The sequence below is a fragment of the Haliotis rubra genome, unplaced genomic scaffold, assembly GCF_003918875.1.
Source record: "Haliotis rubra isolate DU_JTF1 unplaced genomic scaffold, ASM391887v1 Scf15, whole genome shotgun sequence".
In the NCBI taxonomy this organism is placed as follows: Eukaryota; Metazoa; Mollusca; class Gastropoda; order Lepetellida; family Haliotidae; genus Haliotis; species Haliotis rubra.
Genome location: NW_025765447.1, coordinates 2987228 through 3015225, shown reverse-complemented (window position 1 = coordinate 3015225; position 27998 = coordinate 2987228). Strand labels below are relative to the sequence as shown.

Below are 27998 nucleotides of genomic sequence, written 5' to 3'. Positions count from 1 at the left end.
CTCGAAATTCGGAAGAGAATTCTGTTTTATTCGTCCAGGTTTACAGAAACTGTGTGCTTCCGTCATATTTCAGCCTCCGAAGTTGGCCCCAGGAATATTGAAGGACTTTGGGCTAAGGTTGGGGTTCTCTCTCGGCCATGACGTCACAGCTGTTTTGCCGTAACGGCGAGCGCACTTCTTGAGATACAAGTTGTAGTTCTCGAACACACAGAGTTGTCTTCCCTCGTCAACCCAAGGGACGTAATCCAGGCTCTCCATAGTGTTTTCTGTGGAAATGTTGCAGAAAAAACAAGGATTTATACATGGAGACCAAATGTGTTGTAAACAATTATTTAAAAGATAGAAAGACTTTCTTTTCAGTTATTTATGTCCCACATACTTTACAGCTAACTATGACAGGCTTTTCCTTTCTATGAAAAGGTCCCTTCTTGTGTTTAACGAAAATATTTTAAAAACTTTTTGGAATGCAAAATCTTGTCCAAGAGGAACATGCTTCATCTTTTGCAATTTAATATTGATAAGAATATAGTCAAATTCCATTTGCCTTCTAGTATTGTCGATTAGTGATTACACAGTCATTGTAAATTCACCAGACCACTTGATGCTTACATGAAACATCTTTACACATATTCACTCACTCACTCACCTGCTTTACAATCCCTTATAATTCTTTGTTTAGAACCAAACACGCCCAGTGGAATCTGTGATGAAAACAAAATTCACTGTATAAAGGTGTCTGAATACAAATCGATGAAATAATTTTTAAAATAATAGTTTTTGCTATACATTTTGATAAGATCATACCTAGTGCATCGAAATGGGCATAAATATTCACGCCTTGGAACCTCTGAAGGAAAGATGGAATGCTAAGATGTGTGACTGGGATGATTAATGTTAGATTAAACCTCCATACAGGTATAGTTGACTGCTGATGTCGTGCTGAAAGCTATCAAACGGGGGTTCCCTCTCTGCGATACCTCAGATCGCCTGCATGTAGGATGTTTACCTGCCGTGTGTGTCTCACAACAACTAAATATACCTGTATTTATCCTTCACATGAAGGAAGTTACTGACATTCTTCAGTCTTTGAAAGCGGAAGTATTTATTTGGAATGATGGACGTTCACCAGTCTGGCAGGACTCAAGTAGTGGTCTGTGTAGCTTCAGGCGAGTGGTCATGAACAGAATGTATATATTTTTGTATACATCGTTGAAGACCAACTCTGGCAAGGCTGTGGTAACGACATTCCCTGGCAGTGGTATCAACACTCAAGGGATTCCACACCCGTGAAGATGGAAAGCTTAGCGTATCCTGCCCCAAAGGCAGTACCCCTTTATACACACGCCAAGGCAAGTCAATTGTTCTCCTAATTAACAGGGAAAATGTGGTGCAGAGTCAAAATAGGAAATTGCATCGACTACTTCCCAATTTGTCTACCATAAAACCTTTCAAAACTTTTCTGGTGCCTTGGATGTTTCAAGAGTTCAATTCGTTCTATAATATATATATATTTGTACACATCACCTCATCGTACAATTTCGGTCCACATACAATATAATGCAAAATTATACACAAGTCAAAATTAGAGTGTTGGCACAGCTTTCATAATATACTGAACCGCAAAAGAAACGCAGCTTGAATTTCAAATGCCATTAAATGTTAATTTATTTAACACATAATCGTAACATTATGAATAAACAACAGACAAGTAATCGTTGAAGAAATGGGTAGTGATCTCTGGTGAAAACAACACTCATGTTTATTGAAAAAGCACTTGTCACCACTCCACCCCCAAACACAAACAATGTCATGAAACAGTGTCTCCATCAGTAGCAGGTGTGACCCCCATTGGCTGCAATACACGCAGTACAGCGTCGTCTCATTGAGTCAAGAAGTGTCTTGAAGACGGCTTGTGGCATTTGATTCCATTCTCTGACCAATCCGGCTTCCAAACCCCTAAGGTTTAGAGGTGGACCAGCTGCCTGTATCCGTCTTCCAATTTCATCCCACACATGCTCGATCGGTGCCATAACCGGTGACAGAGAGGACCAGGGTGGTACAGCAATGTTGTTCCTTCTCAGGAAGTCCATAGAGACCCGTGCTGTGTGAGGACGAGCATTGTCCTGCTGGAAAACCTGGAGCTGACTCAAAGGCTGGGCCTGGAACAGCGGTACAACGATGTTTTGAAGAACTTCATTTCTGTAGACTACGGCAGGCACACGTTGACGAAACGCGTGCAAACGTGTTCTCTGGTGGTAGCTGAAGCAGCCCCACACCATGACGCTTCCCCCCTCCCCAGCGGTCAGCCTCCAGGACGCATCAGTTGGCGTAACGCTCATTACGTCGTCTCCATACACGGAATCGGCCATCGGCGTGTGACATGTTGAATCTCGACTCATCAGAAAACAACACTTGTTGCCACTGTTGACGTCGCCAACGCTGGTGTTGTCGAGCCCACTGTGAACAATGTTGGCGGTGACGTCAGTGTCGATCCGACGTAAGGGCGGCGACATCTGCTCTCAGACGACGACGAACGGTGTCTGCAGCAATGTTACGGTGTTGCCCTTGAATGGCTGCAGCCGTCTGTGTTGCTCGTCGTTGTCGGTTACGCAGATAAGTAACCAGGATGTGACGATCTTGAGCTGGCGTTGTTACCCTCGGGCGTCCTGAGCGTGGCTGGCCTGGAACATTTCCGGTTTGACGATGCCTTGCGGAGAGTCTGGTGATTGATGTCACGTGACATCCGAAGTGCCTGGCCACCGCAGTTGCTGTTGATTCGGTCAGCAACATTCCAATGGCGATCCCTCGTTGCTGTTGCGTTAGACGTGGCATGTTTTTCAGCGTTCTTCAAGTCGATTTTGTGGTGTGGGGTGTTTTTTGAATGACCTGCCTTATAAAGGATTCAACTGGAGGGAAATGCACGCATTTTTTGTGTGAAATGTGAAAAAACCATGCAAAACACACCAAAAGCATGTTAACGATCGCGTTCGGGCGATATGGTCAAGAATAACCGAAAACAACGGCAAAACCATCTTGGAATGCGTGGTTTAATCATGGGATACTTTCCCCCCCTAAAATAAATGCATTTGAAGCGCATGTTTCAAACACAAGTAATTTGCGTTTCTTTTGCGTTTCTTGTAACTAAACTTTTTTCGAGTAGTACAGCCTGCATATCCCTGACTAATCTGTTTTACTGACATAATATAATTAGGTAGTTGATGAATAATAGGAAAGGTATGATACTTCATGGAAGAATTAATGTGTCATCCATAAAGTATCATACCTTGTTTATATTTCTGACTCTAAAGCAGCACAACAACTATCAGAAACACAACCCAGTCATTTTACAGAATATTTGTCTTCACTTATCTTCTAAACACTAGTGCTAATGTTTGAATCTTTTGATGTAGAATTGTTGAAGCGATTATATGTCGTGCTTCCACGTTTACTTAATAAATAAATCCAAATCCAAAACAATTCCTAAACACGTAGAACATGAATTCCTTCCAACAGAATTGCCTCTCTGAGTGTAGTTGGCAACAATACTGAGTGGCAGGTAGCACCGAGAGGCGATTCTGTAAACAAGCACCTGGTGATCCTTCATTCATTCAAAACGCCTTAAAGTTATTTCTATTGGAATGGCATGTGTTTTCGAGTTGTTTACCATTTTACTACATGCCACAATGGTTCAGAATCTCTGTCTATACCGTTAAAGCTCATGGAAATTCCGAGTAAGAATATATTGACAGAACCTGTACATTTGTAAAACGCAACTGTGGTCAGTACCGCCGAACAGCTGGTGCATGGCGTCTCACCTCGCACAACGACGGGATGGGTTGTTGCTCATAATATTAACTGATGGTTTATCTGGTCCAGACTCGAACATAACACTTACAGGACGCTGTCAACGTATTGCAGAGTGCGGCAGCAAGCATTAAATCGACAAAAGATCATTTCACATCGCCATGGTAAAAGGGTTTTTCTATGTAGTGTTCTATCTTTAATTTTGGGATTAAATGAATATTGTGTATCACCGCTGTCAGCTGTATTGCGAGCGAACGTAACCGAATCTGGACCCTTTCCACAAGCCATCTTATTAGCGCTACAGCTACGATAAGTCTACACTGAAGAATGGCAGTTACAACCGCCCTAGCGCTTTAAGAAAGAGGTTGAAACTTTAGCTATCCAGATTAACTTAAAATTATTATCAGCAACTGTGTCGGACACATTGCTTGTGCCTTAGAGGTGCAGTTATCGTTGGAGAACTTATGGTTGCGACATATACTGGACAAAGATAGTTAGGGATATATGTACATTTTGAAATTATGAATATTGATCTATTTATTCATTGACACACTGACAAAATATCAATCATAAAAATACAAATATCCCAAACTTATTTTGTCCAGTATATATGGAGGACATCGTCTTTTCACTGGTACAATCATTTGCTCATTCTGAGCTGATTCTAACTGATGGACTGGATATATTGCTGTATTGCAACAACACAAAGTAGGTGCACGTGCAGAAGTGAAGGTCAGTTTCAAAGGATATGACGTCATCATCGCCCGGTATGACGTCACACCGCCAGTCGAGTCTGTTGTGACTGAGAGAAAGAGACAGACCCATGTCTCCTACCCTCGCCGTGTTAATGGTGGTCTGTAACGCTGAATCTAGATGTGCAATGTTGTGTACCTAACCACGTCATGTGTCCCTCAGTTAGGGGATCGAATCCATGATTCACCATATTATGTATGGCATGTGCCACTATGCCACTTTTAGATTTCTTCCAAATTCAGGCAAATACGACGGATCTGACCGAATATTCCATTCAATGAAACATTGAACTAGACTCACTCTCTCGCTATACGACTTTTGTATACAGGTGACAGTTGTCAGGTGAATATATAACGAGGTTTATTAATAAACACGTGCATCTGAATAAGTAAGCTGGAAGTGTTTCACTGGTTTCTCCAGAGATGAAAGTGAAACATAGAACAGCTATCAAACGTTTCATCATTAGCTGTCAATATTTTTTGCTAGACATTAATCAGATATCGTTAAATGTTTTAAGTCAGTGCCAATTTTGAAATATTTACGGTACACGAAGTGGCTATTTCCTGTCTGAATCTTATGCACAGTTGTTCGAATCACTGTTTGGACAATAATTTAAAACATTGAAAATCTAGATTTTTGCAACCGTATATAGGTTTCATATGTTATGAGTAACTTATATTTCAAATTTGAACGAAATCGGTGAAGAAATGGATTTTTCAGAAAATTCTCCCGCTTCACTCATTACATGAAATACACTATTTTATGTAAGTGTAGCGGGAGAATTTTCTGAAAAATCCAAAATTATTGTCCAAACAGTGATTCGAACCCCTGTGATCTGATGAAGTTGATCGGCTGTATGCCCGCGGTGTTTACAATATCGCAAATAATGAGTGACGAGGAATTTAGACTTGTTTACTTTCTCAAATTTAAGTGTATTTCGGATTAAACTACCTCTTTACTTTTACCATGGTTGAATCGGTCGCGGGTCTTTCGGTGTTCATACAGTGGCTCGACATAACTCGGACAGAGAGTCTACCGTAGTCTCTGTGCCTCTAGCCCTAACATTCCGAGGGCACAAGATAACGGCCAGTTTCAACGGACCAAATTTCATATTCTTGAACCCGACCATTCCCCAGCCAGAGAGATACAGATAAAATAGTTACTACAAAACCGTGTACCCCAACGTGTAAACCGTACAATCAGGAATATATCCGTTATATCGCCATGGACTGTAAAGGGTAGTTAATGATGGCTCCGTACACTTAGGCCGACTTTGTTTGTTTGTTTGTTTACGCCGCACACAGCTATATGGCGGTGGTCTAAAAATAATCTAGTGTGGACTAAACATTCAAGTGATCAACATCACGAGTATCGATCTATACAATTGGGATGCGATGACATGTGTCATCGCCTGATCCCGTTAGTCGTATTTTACCCTACTACAAGAGTCGACCCTCAACACACTTAACCAGAACTGGCATCATGCCTTCAGGCGCTGTCTTGTTTGTCACCAGCTGATTGATGAACAGTGCCATACATGTTTTACCTCAACAGCTTTTTTCACAAATACAGATGTTTCCTATCCGTATCGTACATTTATTTTAGAAATATTTTTTTAGCGAATCTTACTCTGTGATATTCTCTGTTCACATTTGGGATCATAAATATATTTTAAATTGTTTTTCATAAAAATATCCCCAAACATTGCATGACTACTGGTGACCATATTTTGACAAAGTTACATATTTTTGTTTCAAATGTATAAAGTTTTCGTTACGAATAATGATCTATTTGGCATGCAATTTCGTTCATAATTTAATAGAACCTTTAAGATGTATTTTCATGTTATTGATCGCAAATTGAAAAACGCAAAACTACCAGAGTGACATGAAAGTCCCAGCTGAACATAGTATCACGCATAGTGACAGCATTTACAGACATGTTTGTTTACATAATCCTTTACACACGAGAGACTTCTGTTTACACTTCCTGGGGATATCGGGAACGTCGGCAATTAGTATATTACATGTAAGTGACGAGTCAATATACGTAAATCAGTGGAGGAGTGTGTCGAGGTTTTTCAGACGTCTCTGTCATTTAAAGCTTAATCGAGTTACAAGTATGATATTTAGATGGAGTCATGACTTAGCGTTGAGATATAAGCGGAATTGGAATTTTAGAGTTTGTAAGAAGTTGTCGGTTTTAAAATTGGAAAATTTTAAGGATATGAACGTTGTGTACCATATTCCTTTTGTAGTTTCAAAGGTTACAGAGGTTGTTTTTAGCCACTTCGTTTATAAATGGAAACAGGACCTTTTACAAGTTGGTAGTTTAACTAATAGGGGAGGTAATAAGTTACGCACGTACTGTACTTTTAAGTTGGAGTTTGGCAGTGAATTTTTATGTTAATTGTAATATGTGGCGTTCTATGAGAAAAGCACTAGCTTTATTTAGATGTGAGGTAGCGCCGCTTAGAATCAAAACTGGCCTTTACGTTGGTTGTCCTTTAACTGAAAGAATTTGCTTTTACTGTAAAGATTTCATTGAAGATGACTGTCATGTTTTATTGCATTGTCCTTTGTATGCTGATGAGCGATTGCAACTTTTGTCTAAATGTACAAGTCTTTTAGATGCTTTTTATAAAATCTGGGGGATGTTGATAAAGTTAGTTTTATTCTATCTTGTCCAGATGTATCGTTTTTATCCGCCAAAACCTGCCTTTATATTCTTAAAAAACGCACTGCAAATGTGTATATATCTTCTTAATGTAAATTGTACGCTTTTCTGTTGTATTTGTCATATTCATATATTATACTCTGTTTGTTTTTTTAGCACAAGTGTCTCTCATAATTCCGTACGGAATGGCTCAACTTTTTACTGTGATATTGTGTTTATGTACTTAGCTGTTTTTGTACCATGTTGAGCCGAGACGTAAATAAACATCTATCTATCTACGTAGCAGGTGACTTCATTTGTGACCTCCTTGCACATTCATCAGATCGTGGTATCAATGTAATCTGATTGGTTCACCGCATCAGTGACACAAACGATGGTGAGATGCGTTAATACCACGTCGACAACACAGCCCATGGTAAGATTTTGAACAGTATTATCGATGACACAAACCAGTGTAAAATCCAATGCGATATAACAAAGCAGTGTTTTTTTTTAACCCTTTCCCTGTGGTTGTATTATAGACCAAATATCGTAGGCACTTTGGAACAGTGTTTATCAGGGATATTTATGATATTCCTGAAAAGTTAGTGTCTATACTGACAATAACACAATACTTACAGCGACTAGAACTAGAAGGTTCAACAGCGACATCGTGATAGTATTTGGCAGACTCGTACCTCCTGTGTACCTCTGGGAAACAGCACCGTTCCACTCTCCGCGCCAATAACCACAATCAGCTGATTTGGCCGTTTATATAGTGTCACGCCGCAAGGATGGCGCGATAATGCTGATATACACCAATACTGTCTGTTATTACATAGTTTCCCAGCGAGTCCGAGTGCTTTACTGCAGGATATACAACAATTAGATTGGTGACACGACATGTACGGTAAAAACATGGAATACACTGTAAATAAACACACCCAGTGGAATAATATACGAGTTGTCATCTGTCATTGGTGTCGATTTATTGGGAGGTTGGGTGTTTGTTTGGTGTCCAGAGGAGTGTTGTACCATGGTCCTCTCTCACTGCACAATTCTTGACGATTTACTACTTAAGAGCGTTTGACATAAGAATAATTATACACTGATATATGTTACAATGCATGTCTGTGTAATTAGGTCTGGTGCGAGCACAGACACTTGGCTCAGCGCTGTCCCGTACGTCATTTGGCAAATGACCGGAAAGTGTGGATCTCCACGTGCTGTTGTGTAGGCTTGGATGGGATGGGGCGAGTCGGTGTTGTTGACTAAACCCTCTGTTGCCCCTTCATGTAGTCAGATGCATCTCAAGGGTTCCGTTCGACGGTTAAAACAAAACAGACGCATCATGTGTTTAGATCTAAAAAACAGTATCGGTATTCATATAAGCAACATACTGCTTGTTTACCAATCCGGTTCCACTTCTGGAAATAAATATGTTTAGACCATCTAAAGAACGGTATGTAATACTGCACGAAATTATACACACGCGCATACACACATACACACGCACGCGCACGCAACAAAACAAAAATGCATCGATATATGTAGCTACTTGATTTAAATTTGTCCAGATACGCACGTTTCGTTTTAATTTTCGACAATTCGTTTTTAGTACGACCCGCTAGCAGTTCCTCAAATGGCACCTGATGCCAGTTTATGCCAACAGTATGATACATGGCTTTGTTATTAAACGATATAAAACAGTAACAACATTTGTTTACTGTACCATCTGTTACTCTGAATAAACACCCACAGCTACAATGTATTCATGTATTGTACTGTTAACTGTCCACCACGACCCCCTTGTACACAGCGATCTTCAGCAACCCAAGCTTGTCGTAAGAAGCGTCTGATTGGATTGGGTGGTCACTGACTTAGTTCAGACATGTCGTATCCCAATCGATTGATGCTCATGATGTTGATCACTGCATTGTCTGGTCCATACAAGATTATTTACAGACCGTCGCCATATAGCTGCAATATTGCTGAGTACGGTCTTAGACAAGAAACAATGCCTGTAGGACAGACTGACCGTGTGAGACAAGCATAACGACAGTGATGACCGCTTATCTCAGGTCATGACTAAACTCCCTCATCCCTTGTGAAACTACACTCGGTGTGCGTTAGTTATAACACAGACAGATTGGTGATAGCTCGAGACAAATCCCTGATAAGGCTATGTTGATTAGTTTGTGCGCAGACTGATCTGCCCGATTTAATGACCAGATTGGGATTGGTTAGAAACTTTATTCTCAGATCTGGACTGAAAGTCTGTGCATTGTGGGGAGGGACTGGATGGTCTGTGAAACGCTCAAATATATCGATAGGTGCTGCGTGTTGAGCAGCGAATATCGGGAGTGTTAAAACGCCTGTTGCGGTTCGTGGATGTCTCAAAGCTGTGAGGAACATGGTCTTGCCAAGGGCACTGGTGGAATGTGAAGCACTCAAATATACCCGTACATACTGCTGTTAAACAACCAATGCTAGGGTATGTAAAGGTGCCTGTTGTCCTTCATGGATGTTTAAAAGCTCTAGATCTGAAGAACATTTACACATAAACAGGCTGGAGGATCACTGGAAGCGGAGCTCTAGAGCGTTGTAGTATTCAGGGATATCGTCATGCTATAGAGCTCAGTGATACAGGGATTCAGTGCAACTACGCTCCTAACGATACAGTTGATAACTAGTATCAGTGATCCTATAACTAGTATCAGTTATCAACTGTATTGCTTCGTTATCAGCTACGTCACCGAGACAAACCAGCCGCCCCATCTACAGACTGTAGTCGCCTTCAGCAGCCAGTATAGGTTGCCGGGACTGATTCTAACACGGAGTCCCCGCCAGGGGTTGCATTGGGTTGCATTATTCAATTGGACAAAAGAATTCATTCTTCTCTCTGTGATGAGGGACGTTACATCCAGCTGTCCGTATCTTTTTCTGTGTCTCCCATCTCCCGTCTGCAGTGAATTTCATTCCAACGTGAAATGATAAAAAGTATTCTCATATCAATTGACTCTGGAAGATGAAAAGAAATAGTAATCTGGAGATCGACACATCCAATTCGACCTCACCTAGCCAAAAGATGCAGATGTGTTTCTTTGTTATGTAACGCCTAACCACCCGATCCCGTTAGTCGTCTCTTACGGTTGCTGAAGATCCTTTATCTTCATGGGTACCATCACATACAGAAAGCAAATGTGTATGTGTAGAGTCAACAGATAAAGTACTGGATAATGGGGCATGAAACTATACGAACAACTTTGGAATTGTTTCCAAAGGAGCACTGCTGGGAAATACACTAAACAATCGTACAAATCCACAGCATCCCTTATGTATGTTTAATACAGGGTTGAATATGGAGTCCCTCTCAGTCATGAGTGAGTGAGTTTAGGTTTACGCCGCACTCAGCAATATTTCAGCTATATGGCGGCGGTCTGTAAATAATCGAGTCTGGACCAGACAATACAGTGATCAACAGCATGAACATCGATCTGCGCAATTGGGAACCGATCACATGTGTCAACCAAGCCAGCGAGCCTGACCACCCGATCCCGAGTCCCTCTCAGCTGTCTCTCTAGTGCTTAACGCCGCGCCCAGATGTATGGGGGCCATTGGGGTACGATGACATCAACCATGTCACCTAGACTGATCTCCCGGCCTGTTTTCGATCGCCGTCCCGCTAATCCCACACGGGGTACTGGGGACATTCGTACCCGTAACCCACCTGGGTACACATACTTAAGCCAGGACCGATCATGTAGTGGGATTTACTTAAACCTTAGAAGCTTCTACCGACTTGCGGGGTATCAGTAAACTGACATCGGTGTTTATGTTTGGAGTGGTTACCAGACAATTATCGGTTGACTGATCTTCAGTTGGCTAGTATCGTCCAGTCAGTGACCCAAAATGTTATGGCGATCGGTTAAATATGCAGCCATGTCTCTCAGCAAGTACATTCTGTCGAGCTCCATGCAATATCTAATACTTCTGTATAGATACCTCCCAAGCAGAAAACGATGACATTGTCCCCACCTACCCCCTCCCCCGCTCATGGCATTGGTGTGTTGCCTTAAGCGGCATAAAACCTTATTCACTCGCACTTATAGCTTCCAACCTCAGAGAAAAAATACCCCAAAACGCCAACGCATAATTGTAAATTCCCCTCTCCCAGAAATCACTGCAAACGATGTATCCTGCAAACGATGTAATTTTTAACGTATTTTTATTGCTATTTTGCAAATGAACCCAGTTTGAGATTTATCAGTTTTGTCGTGAGAGCGTAACATAAGAAATACAATCGTGAGAGCTGGCAGGTATGCATACATTCATTCAAGCACTCCAGTCAGTATATATCTTGAGTCTAAACATGTTACTTTTATTCCACTCTCGATAATTACATGTATATGTAAACTGCTCCTTTCCCTGATATACAGACTGGACACCTCGCATCAACGTCTCAGTTGACGCAAACAACAACGTCACAGCGACATTTCACGCCGCCAACAACGACATCGCACAATATAACGTGATACTCTCCAGCATCAACACCACCAACAAGCGGCAGGACAGCCTGCAGCAGGATCTCCACAGTATGAGTGTCTGGAACCGCTGTCCTGTCTACTACAACACTTTATAAAAGCTCGGTTCTACTGGCATCTATATTTGCTGTTGTATATCTTTGCAGGTTTTGAAAACCTTACAGACTTACAGAATTGGGTAAGGTTGAATACACAATTTTCTGAATATCCATAAGCAGGGAGCACAGGTAAACCTGTTGTCTGTGGTGCGTCATTTGTCTGAAGTGAGTTGCCTCCCTTAGGGTTGCCGGGAACCTATGAAATAGCGACGGAGAAAATATATCCCTCTAAAATATGTTTTCACATGATACTGCTTGCAATTAAGCACTGAAACCTCGAAATGCATAGGTAACCAATAGTAACATATTTGTTGTTGAACAGAGTGAAGATATTAGAATTGGTCTTTAGCAAGCCACAAATGACGTAAAAGGCGACGAACGGGACTGATTGTCAGGCTCGCTGACTTGGTTGACACATGTCGTATCCCAATAGCGTGGATCGATGCTCATGCTGTTGATCACTGGATTGTCTGGTCAAGACACGATTATTTCCATACCGCCGTCATATAGCTGGGATACTGCTGATTGAACCAACAAACAAACTATAATCAATGAACAGAGCCATCTAAGATGTAAACAACCTTCATGGATTCGCCATATAGTTAGTTTTCTTGTATTTTCAGCACCGTAGCTTTAACATTTCGCCTAAGTGGTAAACGTGTAAGGCTTGCATCCGTTAGGTCTTTGTCCCTCGTAAAGCTGACACATTGGTCAATACTGATCAAAGCGGCGGCAAACCAGACTTACACACTTCTTTATAAACAAGCGATACCTCTGTCAGTGTATAACCACTGATCGTGACTGTTACAGTTTGTCCATTTAGTATGGCAACCCAGAAGGAACATTGTCGCGTTGTCGCCCTCACAAAAAAAAGTAAATGTGTCAAAATTAACCAAAGCGCAACAATGCGACATTTTGGTCATTTGTCGCATATCGCATTGTCTCGCTTTGAATAATGTTTATTATTTATCCAAAGCGCGACGATGTGACATAGCGACAGTTTTCAAGGTCACAATATGTTGCATTATCGCATTGTCGCCTCATCTAAGATGAGTAAAATAGCCTTTAAATGCGCGATAACGCGATAGTGTCCCTTCTTTAATTCCATAGTTTAGAGACATACCAGCACCATTGTAGTCAGTGAGAGACAGTCCCAGTAAATACACAGAGTCCACGTCCAGATTCATAAGCGAAATGCTGAGCGATTTGGAGAGATGAAAACATTTGGTGTTGTTACTTTCAATAATATGACTTTATATGAAACTCAAGTATTTCTTTCCGGGAGTATAGCCATCTCCATCTTCAAAGGTTCGCGACAATTTGTCAAAAATGGAAGCAAATGTCATCTGAAGTCTCAAGTGATGAGGCCAGTAAAAAAGCTTCATCTGGTTCCCAGATAGCTACATGTATGAAACCTCACAGTGACACAGTACTACATATGGCCAGGGGGCTGACTTGAGCGAAGGTCCTCCCTCTCATCTTACCTTTAAGGGGCGCTGGGGTAGCCTAGTGGTTAAAGCGTTCGCTCGTCACGCCAAAGACCCGGGTACCATTCCCCATATGGCTTCAATGTGTGAAGCCCATTTCTGGTGTCCCCCGCCATGATATTGCTTGAATATTGCTAAAATCGGCGTAAAAACGAACTCATTCACTCACCATTACGTCGAGCTATACTCCAACAGATCCAGCATCTCGCTAGACGTCTACCTTTCACAGTTTTTGAAACACAACACCACAACAAGCGAGCATGTTGTTTCTACGAATATTTCAAAGAACGACTCTTGCCAATGAATGTTCCGATTCAATTTCCTTATAAATACCATGATATGTATTGAAATTTGCGTATACAGTATACACCCTCCAACTGTTATGTCTATCCCACCCTCCAACTGTTATATCTATCCCTCCAACTGCTATGTCTATCCTACCCTCCAACCGTTATGTCTATCCTACCCTCCAAATGTTATGTCTATCCTACCCTCCAACTGTTATGTCTATCTTACCCTCCAAATGTTATGTCTATCCTACCCTCCAACTGTTATGTCTATCCTACCCTCCAACTGTTATGTCTATCCTACCCTCCAAAATACAATGTGTTCATGTCTTAGTCCTTGTGCCGCTCTCAGCAATAATCCAGTCTGTAAATAATCGAGTCTGGACCAGACAATCCAGTGATCAACAGCATGAGCATCGATCTACGTTATTGGGACAGGATGAGTCTGACCACCCGATCCCGTTAGTCGTTTCCTACGACAAGCATGGGTTGCTGAAGACCAGTTCTAACCCAGATCTTCACGGGTAGAATGTAATATAAGAAATCCTGCTTTATTTATACATGCGATGCGCCCGAGAATGTCTTGCAGTTATCATACTGTATGTTGACCAAACGTGTACCATGTTGTTATGGCCCACGTATGAACACATAGAGTGAGTGAGTGAGTGAGTTGGGTTTTACGCCGCTTTTAGCAATATTCCATCAATATCACGGCGGGGGACACCATAAATGGGCCTCACACATTGTGCCCATGTTGGGATTCGAACCCGGGTTGTCAGCGTGACGAGTCGACGCTACCCCACCGCCCCTGAACACATAGAGAACGAACTGAACTCCCTGTAACATCCAAGACAGATAGGTTTGAGGTTGCAGGTTACTTATGGGCTACTTGCAGGCTACCTGCAGTCAACCTGCAGATGGTGTCGTGAGCAGACCACGATATGTAATATAAGACAAAAAAATGTAGCTGAATTTGCCCAATCACACAATGGAATACATGTTTATATACAGCCATGACGTACGTTGTATTTATTTTCATTTCAGCTGCAACCTGTGGGCGGACTGTGTGAGATAGTCTGCAACATCGTGTGGAGTAACAGCACCTTCACAGTGACGCCTCATGTACAGGCAGGTGGGTTTTGGAGTGAGTGAGTCTAGGTTTACGCCGCTTTTAGCAATATTCCAGCAATATCATGGCTGGGCACAACAGAAATGGGCTTCACACATTCTTCGGCATCACACCCGGGTCTTCGGTGTGACGAGCAAACACTTTAAACATTTGGCTACCCCACCACCCAAGTGGGATTTGGATATGATTGTTATACCTATGACTTGACTGATTCCTATTCTATATGTTACATCCTTTTTTGTCCCAGACATACTTTTGAGACAACGGAAGGGGGTAGAGAATTATGGGTGAGGGGATAGAGAAGGGTGGGTGAGGGGATGGAGAAGGGTGGGTAGGGGATAGAGAAGGGTGGGTGAGGGGATAGAGAAGGGTGGGTGAGGGGATGGAGAAGGGTGGGTGGGGGATAGAGAAGGGTGGGTGAGGGATAGAGAAGGGTGGGTGGGGGATAGAGAAGGGTGGGTGGGGATAGAGAAGGGTGGGTGAGGGGAAGAGAAGGGTGGGTGGGGGATAGAGAAGGTGGTTGAGGGATAGAGGAGGGTGGGTGGGAGATCGAGAGGGTGGTTGGGGCATAGAGAAGGGTGGGTGGGGGATAGAGAAGGGTGGGTGGGGTTTGTGTAGTTAATGCACGGGGACGAACAGAAGTGTTGACAGGACGCACCTGAAATGCAGGAAATAATTCGGAAAGCAAATTTGTTAGCAAATTGCTATTATTGCTGATATTTTACCAAATATTTTAGTCACGTCCGTAACACGTATCTCCCCTCGCCCACCATAAAAAAGCAATTAATATCAAAATGAAAAAAACGTAAAACATACAGGATGAATACAATAATCTGTGTATTAAGTCACCTTTCGGATTATAATGTCATTTCATATTTCAATAATGCTTAAGGAGTTTCTTTATACTTTTACTCCTTGTTCTATTCAGTCATTGTTCCACGGAGTTCCACTGATCAGTCAGAAATTGCCCATTAATCCAGGAATGTCTGTCGACTAGCACCGAAAAACATTCGTATTTTCGTCATTAAATGAAAAAAATATCCCCTTAAACCTTATTACAATTCTCCCCCTCTGCGCGGGTGTTTAATTAAAATTTCTTCACTTCAAAGTTCCGTAATAGCTGTGTTGACTAAAACTTCCTCTCAAACCTTTTCTCAAGACTGAAAAAAGCAAACATTTGTTTCTAAAACGTCTGGTATCTGAGCAGAAGAGTTTGGTAAACAGTCTGCAAATGTCTTCTTGATTAAAATCCACATGACTACCCAAAGACTGACCTGAAATGTGTAATCACCGAATGCTAAAGACTTGAAATAATAAATTGGCTTGTAATTACCCACGAGACAAGCTGTTTACTTTTGAGAAAGCCAGCTTAGCTTTCGCCTTGAGGAACATTGATAAATGTGTATTTTCGTCTGTTGATTATTAGAACTAGTTTCATTTGTAGCCCATGTCGTGGATCCGTTATCAACGTCGTCAGTGACGCCCGGCGTTATGGATTAAGTGCAGGTGGTCTGAGAGTGTGTGTTTAAAGCAGGTGACGGTGTGGCCCCAATGCAACTTGTGCTAAACTGTAATAACTCCTTCAAGTGAGTGAGTTTAGTTTTGCGCCGCTTTTAGCACTATTCCAGCAATATCAGAGCCGGGAACACCAGAAATGGGCTTCACACATTGTACCCATGTGGGAATCGAACCCGGGTCTTCAGCTTTAACCACTAGGCTACCAAACCCGTCTGTCCTATAAGTGAGTGAGGTGGATTTAATGGCGCTTTGAACAACATTACTACCCGGTATGTCATCTTGATAGAGGAAGGCTTGAAGCGATGCATGTTTGTTTTTTGTATAACGCTGCAGTCAGCATTTTCCCAGCTATATGACGCCCGTCTGTATGTAATCGAGTCCGGACCAGACAATCAAGTGACATTATTAGCATTGATCTACGCAAGTGGGATACGATGACATGCATTAACTAAGTCTGTCAGTCTGACCACCCGATCCCATCAGTCTGACCACCCGATCCCATTAGTCTGACCACCCGATCCCATTAGTCTGACCACCCGATCCCATCAGTCTGACCACCCGATCCCATTAGTCTGACCACCCGATCCCATTAGTCTGACCACCCGATCCCATCAGTCTGACCACCCGATCCCATTAGTCTGACCACCCGATCCCATCAGTCTGACCACCGATCCCATTAGTCTGACCACCCGATCCCATCAGTCTGACCACCCGATCCCATTAGTCTGACCACCCGATCCCATCAGTCTGACCACCCGATCCCATTAGTCTGACCACCCGATCCCATCAGTCTGACCACCCGATCCCATCAGTCTGACCACCGATCCCATTAGTCTGACCACCCCCATCAGTTGACCACCCGATCCCATTAGTCTGACCACCCGATCCCATTAGTCTGACCACCCGATCCCATTAGTAGGGTTCCCATGGGTTGCTGAAGGCCAATTCTAACCCGGATCACCACTGTTGTCTCATGCGTATAACACATTGGTGAAAGCCACGGGCTAGAGTAACGTTTAGTCTATAATATAAATAACATTGATAGAAACAAACAATTCCTTTTAAATTCAAAAGGAGCCCCAATGCAAAGGGTGATTTAGAACCTGAAACTGAAAATCTAGAAATCTAGACTTGCTTCATTTAGAGCTTTAGCATATAGAAAGGGATAAGCAGAATGGAAAATAATGCGGTTCTGGGACTGACTGTGAGACAGACTAGCCACGAGCATGTTCATGGTTCTAACAAACACAGATACGTGACTGATTGTGCCAGTGTTATTGTGGTTCTTGTAGTGAACCTCCCCGCGAACAACCCCGTGAGGTTTCCGGGTCAGAATGTGTCCCCAACATCCGGTGTTTATTGGTCAAATGGAGCGGTCAGTCAGGCTCGGTGGCATGGCGTGTCAGCGTACTACGGTTCTTTGTTCATGATATCAATCACTATTATCTGGCCCAGCTTCCATTATTTACCGGCAGCTGTGATATTACCGTCGACGACGTTAAACAACCAATACACAAACAAACATATTCCTCATTTGGCTTTCCTCACATATTGGGCTGATGTTTTGACTACAGAAAACAATGGAACCTGTTATACGCGCTGCGTTCTTTAACTGAATACATTTACCAACTGAAGACAACTTTATTTAAGGCACTTACTATCATTGTTATGCCTCCCAGATGGAGTTAATAGAGGGTATGCCTCGACAGCTGAAAGGTAGCTCGACCCCTTTGCGGTATCATAACAATGGTATTTGTTATTTCCCTGCCTGGCGCTCGGCATAAGGGGGAAAACAAGACAGGAACTGGCCGGCTCTAATTCAGTAGGGGCTGTGGGGTAGCCTAGTGGTTAAAGCGTTCGCTTGTCACGCTGATGACCCGGGTTCGATTCCCCACATGGTACAGTGTGTGAAGCCCATTTGTTGTGTCCCCCGCCGTGATATTGCGGGAATATTGCTAAAAGCGGCGTTAAAACTAAACTCACTCACTAAGTCAGTATAATGTGTCTGACTGGGTATCCATGTTATACAGGTGTGAGGTAACAGAGGAATATTACTGTAAAACACGACAATAAACCTGATTTAAATTCTTGTAATTTATGGGGCGGTGGGGTAGCCTAGTGGTGAAAGCGTTCGCTCTTTCGCTCGGGAATGGTTACAATGTGTGAAGCCTATTCCTGGTGTCCCCCGCCCTGATATTGCTGGAATATTGCTAAAAGCGGCGTAAAACCATACTCACACACTCATGTTATTTACCATAACACCTTTAAGGAGTACCAATACTACAACTTACAAATCCAAGATTCTACAAGTCAAAGGTTCTTCTTGATGTGTAAATGTGTTTCTCTTCAGAGCGCATGTCCAGTCGTTTGTCTGGTTCATCCGAGTCTTCTAATGACGTCATCAAAATCGTTCTGGGGTCGGTACTGGGGGTATTTGCTGCGTTACTACTATTGCTGGTCTTCGCCTTCTCAATGAGGAACATAGGTCGAGGTATGGGGAAGTATGTTAGTGAGGAACAGAGGTCGAGGTACGGGGAGCATGTCAGTAAGAGTCCGAGTGTTGGTGTTGAAGTTGGAGACGTGTGCACGTACGTAGCTGGAGTAAGCGCCCTATGGGTGTGTGGGTGAGAATTATATTCTGTGACCTTGTCTGTGACGTCATCTGTAGCGTCGTCTGTGACGTCATCTGTGATTGAATCTGTGATACTGAGGGAGGTATTGACACTGAGTCTGTGGGTGTGAGTCCGAAAGAGAGCATGTGTGTACGTTTAATCTGAAAGCGAGTGAGTGAGTTTAGTTTTATGCCGCACTCAGCAATATTCCAGCTATATGGCGGCGGTCTGTAAATAATCGAGTCTGGACCAGACAATCCAGTGATCAACAGCATGAGCATCGATCTGTGCTATTGGAAACCGATGACATGTGTCAACCAAGTCAGCGAGCCTGACCACCTGAGTCGCCTCTTACGACAAGCATGGGTTACTGAAGATCAATATTCTAACCCGGATCTTCACGGGTAATCTGAAAGTGAGGAAAGAGGAGTCGAAGAGTTGGGTTTGGAATAGGTTTAGTCTGAGACTGAACACGGACGTATGTTTAATCTGATGTACGTTTAAGAATACGCCTGTGGATATACTTAGTCTGAGAATAAGTATGTGAGTATATCTAGTATATGAATGAGCACGTGAATACGAATGGTCTGAGAATGAGCACGTGAGTACGCATAGTCTACGAATTTGCAAGGTGTACGTATTGTCTACGAATGAACGTGTAAATACGTATGGTCTAAAATGAGCACGTAGGTACGTATAGTCTAAGAATGAGCACAAGTACGTATAGTTTAAGAATGAACTTAAGTACGTATAGTCTAAGAATGAACTTAAGTACGTATAGTCTAAGAATGAACTTAAGTTCGTATAGTCTAAGAATGAACTTAAGTACGTATAGTCTAAGATTGAGCACAAGTACGTATAGTCTAAGAATGAGCACTTGAGTACCTGTAGTCTAAGATTGAGCACAAGTACGAATAGTCTAAGAATGAACTTAAGTACGTATAGTCTAAGAATGAACTTAAGTACGTATAGTCTAAGAATAAACTTAAGTACGTATAGTCTAAGAATGAGCACAAGTACGTATAGTCTAAGAATGAACTTAAGTACGTATATAGTCTAAGAATGAGCACAAGTACGTATAGTCTAAGAATGAACTTAAGTACGTATAGTCTAAGAATGCGCAAAAGTACATATAGTCTAAGATTGAACTTAAGTACGTATAGTCTAAGAATGAGCACTTGAGTACCTCCTTCAACAATGTTACACCGATATTACGGCGGGGGACACCTGAAATGAGCTTCACAAATTGTACCCATGTGAGGAATCGCGCCAAGGTCTTCAGCGTGACGAGCTGGCACTTAAAACACTAGGCTACCCCACCGCCCCTGTGGGATTTGAATACGATTGTCATACCTATGACTTGACCCCTATGTCTGTGAGTGATTCTGAGTGAGGGTCAAAGTCAAGTCAAGTCAAGCGTTTATTGCATGAAAGGCCATCGTCCTGTATACAAATCATAGATACAATATGTAAACATATACATTCTGCTGTAATCATTCATTCAGTTATTTAAGAAATGGATATGTAACATTCAGTGAGCTGGTAGAATAATCATACAATAGAATTTCTTAGTTTCAGTGCATGACGTATATACAATGCAAGATCAGACAAAATTGTTTCATTTTTTGTAGCCAAGAGACTATCGAAAACGGTATAACTGACATGATTAGGACAATAATGTTCGCCAAGATATTTTATTCGCAGTAACTTAAAAGTTTGGCACAAAAATATAAAATGGAATATTCATCTTCAATTCCAGAGCTACACAAAAGGCATAATCGTAAAGACTTTTCTAAATCATATTTTCTACCTTCATTGATCGTTAGATTTGTAAGACCAAGTCTAAAACGAACAACTGTATTTCTAATATTTCTAGCTTGAAGACAGGATAAATATTTTTCGGGTTCTGAGGTATTTTAACAATAGTTGTCCATCACTTTTCATTCAGGACATTTTCGTGTTTGGAAAAGAGGAAGTAACTCACGTGATAGCCAAGAGCCATTGACAGCAGCTTAAGGTAACACAGACAAAGGTAGGTCGCTTCATCCTCTTTGTAGAAACACCTGTTATATATATTTTCATGGAGATTCCCAAAATAAGACGGACTCATCACTTGAGATTGTTTCAGTTCAAAATGAATCTAAAATATCTGAAGTATATCATAACTGACGTAGTATTATGTAACTGGATTTTAAGATTCCAAAAGTGCACAGGATATGAGTTACTTTTTGTTTTCGAGTCTTGTAGACAACATCTGAAAGGAACTAAAATTTGAATTAAACACAAAGGGCGTTAATTCTAATTTTTCCGAGACTGCCTCAAATACTCAAATGCTTCTTCAGAAAGGTAATTTCATGGCTGATGTTGGTGCTTTTTGTCTCTTTCAACCGGTTGGTTGGTTGGTTGTTTAACGCGGCACAGAGCAATATTACAGCCATATGGAGGCGGTCTGTAAATCATTCGTGACCAACTCGTGTTATTCCGGGACAAGCCGAATAGCGACTCGTGCCCCTCTGGAAGGATTTCATATTGGCGCATGAACATCAGAACTACTTTAAACAAGAACGATAACTCTATCCCTGTTTGATTCCAATGTTTCTAAAAATCACCGAAGCACATGTACATTGTATTGCTAGGTTGTTGTTTTGTTTTTTTTTCACTTATTTATTTTAAAGAATTAAACCTCTTTGATACAACTAAAAGAAGGAGAAAAACATATTTGTTAAAGACATATTCTAATGTAATTATTACCAGCTGTTCACCTTATATTTCCAATTATGTTAATTAATAGGGTTCTTAATAGGGTTTAATCATCACAAATGGGAATTGTTTTATTGAATATACAAATAAAATAAACAAAATTCAGCTACATTAAATCCCAAAGCAGATACTCAAAAATGACTTTAAAATATTTCTCAAACTGAACATTCGTGTAACCTTGCTGTCACACCCCTGGTGGAATTTTAAATGAATTCGCTGAAAAAATATGAATGACCAAAAAACAGTCAGACTAAAATATCCCCAGAGATATGAAATATAAGCCCAATGTTAAAGATTAAGGTTGATTAGTTACATACAAATACGATATTATTGTTTTGAAACTGGTAGCGATTATAATTACATTTCCTAAAATTGGTCGAAGCGCACGTACAATCTCCATAACAAGCCCGCAAGATCGTCAGAAATACACTCAGTTGGACCCATGAGAGCAGTTATGTCAACAAACGCACGTGCGTGTATTTGAATCTCTCACCGTCAATCGCATGATTCTTATTAAAAACTTCATAATAGGCAGCAAAATCCTTTTAGCTACGTTCTTTGTACTTTCAATATGACGATATATATTTTTCATGATTTTTTAAACAATGACATAATGCCATAAACGATTTAAGTACTCGGGATTATTTTTATCAAAGCACCGCGCTCATTTACGCGCGTTCTGATTGGTTTGTCGTATTTTCGCACATAACAAGTATCGAGTGGGGGACGAGTCTTCTTGGAGGTTACGGAAAGGGGCGAGTGGTGAAGCTGGTAATAATTACGTAAGAATATGTTTTTAAAAAAGGTTAACAACTTTAATAACAGCAAGTTAGGACCGCTTCAATAAGGTTTACTATTGTTGGCAAAACAAAACAGGTCTTGCCTTAAGACAAGAGGACTGTTGTATTCGGGCGAGGTGATTCCGTTGTTGACACCCATGTCACCATCACAAAATACACCATGTAACATCTTAGATTTATGAAATTATTGCTGAAAGCATCTGCTAGCGTACTAAAAAGGGTTAGTCTGCGTTGTTCCAACAGATATTTCAGTACACCTTGAACAGTACCCACACACGTAGCAATTACAGCGCGTTCTAAAAATAGGCACAATACCAAGAACCACGTTAATACATCAACCACAAGCCGTACTCACAAACGCAGCAATTACAGCACGTCCTAATAATAGCCCACTCAGCGTATTGCACCACGAGAAGAAAAAAGTCCCTGAATACTATATAACAGACCACATCAACTGGCTGATTAACTGGCAGAGGCATTGCCTGTGTTGTGAGTAGTCATTATGGTGCTGAAGTCGTCCAAACACGGAGTTTACTCCGGCAATACCCTGCGGGTGTCCAGCTCGCGTTATAACAGACAGTACCGCACTCACAGTTCAATAGTGAGGCGATATGTCGGGGGAACGGAGAAGAAAACTCCAAATTGAAAAGCTGATTGAGAACTTCGATGTTCCAGGTTTCGATGTTGAATTCTCGCTCAACAAAAGAGAGAGATGGGTTTTGCCTGAAGTCATCAGAAAATACATCCAGTCCCGAGAGTCGCCTGAAGACACTACAAAAACAGATTTATTTGTGAGGCACAAGCTCAAACGACAATCTAACTGCATAGCTTACTACGCTGATAAAGGACATATAAAACGACTTGTTCCGAAAGCAGGACGATATTTTAGTGGGAAGGCGGTAACAAATTTCAAAACACGTCCAAAACAAGCGAAGAGAGATAAGAAGACAGTTACCGACATTGAGGAAACACTTCAACCCGGTACTGATGAATCAATAGTAAGATATGAGATATTCTGTCCGTGTTCCTCCAGAAGCTCAATTGTCCATAACCCGAAGTATATCAAACCAGAGGCTAGAGACAGTGTCGGCGCTCTGTGAATGGAGGAAGGAAGAAGAAGCGACGATCTCGTCTAACTAGGCGAGATGTGAACGAGATGTTAGATGACAGTTGCGAGGACTTTGATGTTCAGAGCGCAGACGACTCTGACACTGGAGACGTGACATCTAGTGGAAACTTTACACTGAGAGACTTCGTCAAAGTTGAACGTAAAATGAAGCGAAAATCTCGCACGCGACGACCTAGCCAAGACGATGACAGTGAATGCAAGAGAGGTCGCATTGTGTTTGTTGAAGAAAATGTGTCGTCTGATCGCTCAATGACAGTGGAAGATGAACAGTATTCGCAGAGCGAGAATTCCCCTTCTGTCTGCCTCAAGGACCCAACAATTGTTATTCCCGTAGCCGTCAAAGTTGATATAAATGAGGCTGCCTTTGATAACCTGCAAACTGTGTACGGTCGGCGTTATATCGAGGCAAAATGTGAACCCCGCAAGTTTAGTATTGATATGACTGACAAACTTAGAGATCATGTTAGAACGTCGAAATTCTTTAGGGACGTGACGTCATCATCGATGGATCTCCATGGTTACCTATCGTTTACTGAGGCTGAAGAATGTACAGACGATGCCTCTCTAAGAATCTACAAAGTTGCCCTGAACATTGCCTCTCATACGAACTCTATCAAGCTGGACACAGTTGTGGAGATGGAGACCTACACACTGGAACAGCTCGAGGACAAGTGCCTCTCATACATCGATTCTCTCCCTAGGCATGTGTTCGTGAAGCGTGACGCCCTCAACTTCCTAGAGAAGCCCTTCATGACGTTTCAGCTTGTGAATGAGGGGAGGAAGTGGAACATGAATTGTCTCCACCCACACGAGTTCTCTGACAACGTCTACAGTCTACAAGGGACCTACAGAGAAGCTGCAGAGGCTGCCTGCCCCACCGATGTGTGCGGTATCTGCTATGACGACATTAGGGTTTCCACTGAAAGGAATCGACACACGTTCCCCTGCAACGAGCCTTGACGCCTGTGGACACTGGTTCTGTGATAGATGTTGGAGACAACATTTGGTCAACAAACTGCGATCTGGGTCTTCTGCCTTCACGTGCCCTGAATATGGATGCAGTGTAGAGGCAGACTTCCCCACTCTTCTTTCCTTCCTGCACATCAGCGACATCAAGAAACATACCGAGAGGCAGATGAGTGAGAAGATCAACTGCTCCGCTCAGGCTAAGTGGTGTCCTAAACCTCAATGTGGACGGGCCATTGTAGCAGAAGGACCTCCCATCAGGAACAGAATTATTCCTGTAGTGTGTTCCTGTGGAACAGATCTGTGTTTTACCTGCATGAAGAACGCCCACTGGCCTGCCACATGTGCCCAAGCTAAGGCATTCCGTGAGAAGGTGATTGCATTGAAGGACTTTGTCACTCTTGCCAAAGACACCTTCCTTGATCTATTTCCTGATGTGCTGTCTGTACGAGGTAAGATGTGCCCAAAGTGCAGCCGATTCATCGAGAAAATATCTGGATGTCCTAACATGACTTGTCCCTGTGGGGCTAAATTCTGCTGGAAATGTACCAGACTCACTCATGGCTGCCATTTCTGTGTTGTTGAAGAAGAGAGAGATTTTCTTATAGAAGAATATGCCATTGACTGTCACTCGTTCGAAAGGACACAGTTCTACAACACTGCATTGGATCATCGCCAGCAGCGATTGAATGTGAACATCCAGAAATATCTCGGCCGGGAGCGCACCCTAACCAAACGTCTAACGGCTGAAATATCTGTGAATGATAAACTAAGAACCCGAATCTGTGATGACGCTAAAACAATTGATGACCAATTATCGGACAGATTAGCTTTTGACTTCATGAGGCGCATGCTCAGTATGAAACTCGAACTTCATCACGTGATTGAAAACGTTGCCATAGCAATGGATTACATGTCTGTGGGAGGTCTCCGCAAAAAGCTCATGCAACTCCTGACAAGAATGGAGTCTTGCGTAGCCACCATTGAGGACACTTTCGACAAAGGAGTTGAGCTGTCCAACTCCGAGCTGGTGGGAATATGGTGATTTGCCAGAAGGAAGCTCGTGTGTGTATTGCCCGTGTCGCTCAGTTAATGAATTGATATGTCTTGAGAAATCTTCATCTTGACAGATCTGTCAAATCTCTTCGTATGGAAGTGTGTGTGAGTGTGTGTGTGTGAATATTGAACTATGACCCTGAACACCAGTGACACTCACATTGATTGATATGATACAATTGTACTGTCGTCTCCGTACAGTCCATACTGTCAATCGTGATATAAGGTTTTTACATTTTGTATTTCTTCTATGTACAAAATATCATTATCTCCTGATGAAAATAAGGATTAAAGAATCATTGTGAGTTTTAACCTCGGCAATGAGTAAAAAAAAAGTCTAATTAAAACATAAATCTTGAATTAGTTTTGATTTTGTTCTTGTGAGAAACGCCTGTAGTTAATACCACAGGTTTTACACACACATTATTGTTCCTCGGACATGCTCCGTGATTGGGTGAATACAATGGAAGGTCAGAAATGCGATTCCCGGCCACTCCATACCAAAAGACGTTAAAAGATGGGACTTATTGTTTCCCTGCCTTGTGGTCAGAGATATAACATGGACTGGTCCGCTCCGAGTCTTTCTCCATGTAACATTGTGGCATACTATCTAAATGGGCATTCAGTCTGCTTGATGTGATGGCCGAGACTAAAATGCTGAACGATTACATAATCCTTTTACTCTCGTCTCCATGTATTGAAACAATGAATCTTGACACACGGTTTTTACGTCTTGTATTTCTTCTATTTACAAAAGATCATTATCTCGTGATCAAAACAAGGATCACCGAAACATTGTGAGTATTAACTTCGGTGATCGTCGATTGGTTTCTATTTTGTTCTTGTGAGAAACACCTGTAATTTCCACAGGTTTTACACACACATTTTTGTCCATTGACATGCTCTATGATTGGGTGAATACAATGGAAGGTCAGAAATGCGATTCCCGGCCACTTTATACCAAAAGACGTTAAAAGATGGGACTTATTGTTTCCCTGCCTTGTGGTCAGAGATAAAACATGGACTGGTCTGCTCCGAGTCTTTCTCCATGCAACATCGTGGCATAGTAGCTAAATGTGCGAGCAGTACAGGCCGGTTTAAGTCTGAACTAGCTAGTACTGACGGACAGACGGACGGAGGGGAGCGACATCTTACTTGGCGGGCTCTTCTCTTATGCACCAGTGGATGTGAAACCCATGTATAATTACTGGTATCTGAGATGGAATTCCAGGTTTGTGATTGGCTACTCCGTGGTTTAACAACATAATATTTGGTCGATGTTCTACCATTACACATTTATTGACAAAACATGGTAACAGGAGACTGAACGCGACACACCTTAATGGCATGGTGGTGTACCAACTCAGTTATCTCCGTGCAGATAACTATGGGGCTTTACCAGCATCTACGTTGACACAAACAAGGCAGCGGCGGCACTAGATAGTTGGGAACAGCCCGGATGTTGTTCCAAAAAGCCCTTCAAAGACTGACCCAACTGAGCTAGACTTACCAGCTCGTTCTGTTCCTGTCGCCGGCTGTTAGTGTCTGCAGATCTACTGTCAACATCTACTGACTGTAATCTACTGACTGTCCGTTACAGTCAACATCTATCTTCTACAAAGTCAATCCTGACGTACACTAGAGGGTATACACCTGTTTGGGGGGAATGTTTAAACAAAAATCACAAACAGTACACATAGCAATCCAGTGAATGAATACATACGTCCACGACAACCAGCTAAACCGAGAATCAGAGGATCACTATAAGTGATCCATGTCCAGTCTTGTTCAAGTATTGAAGACTATGTCTTTAAACAGCATTCATCTAACACGCCCCACCTGCTCACCTGTATCTGATTAATATGGAGGTTTCCGTACAAAATATTGAATATTTCTCATTGGTTCGTCCTGGATAGCAAGAAAAACTCTGCACTGACATCATTCTCTTTAACTGTCTTTTAAATACCTCTGTAGATGTCAGTAGTAGACAGTTTCATATAGCTATGTGTCTTGAAAACTGCTTTTCAGAATGTTTTTGCCCAGTTTGTTATATTTTGTAATTGAAAATACAAAACAGTTATTGATGCGCTGACCTTGATTGATGCATGTCATCGTGTCCAAGTTGAGTACATCGATGCTCATGATGTCAGTCACTGGATTGTCTGGTTCAGACTCGATTATTTACAGACCGTCGCCCTATAGCTGAAATAGATTGCTGGTGTGTGCGGGCATGAAACACAAATAAACAAACAAACAAACAACACAAACAGAGCTGGATATACTTAGTTTGTTAAAACTTACCTTAAATACTTGTCTAAATCCAGGACAGTGGGGATACCAAACATACAGCTCATGCGATTCGACCCTACACCCTTAATGTTAACATATAATTATATTAGA

The 27998-nt window shown here is 42.0% G+C and overlaps 1 protein-coding gene and 1 long non-coding RNA gene across 2 annotated transcripts in view; both read right to left on the bottom strand.

The window, feature by feature from the left end:
* The window catches only part of LOC124270192, a 113900-nt gene that overhangs the window by 58793 nt on the left and 27109 nt on the right, over positions 1–27998 (bottom strand). The window lies entirely within an intron of this gene.
* LOC124270195 lies at positions 13–27987 on the bottom strand. Its single transcript, XR_006896702.1, has 3 exons — positions 27900–27987; positions 647–701; positions 13–266 (listed from the first exon to the last, which is right to left on the bottom strand). It is a non-coding gene; the product is annotated as an uncharacterized LOC124270195 (long non-coding RNA).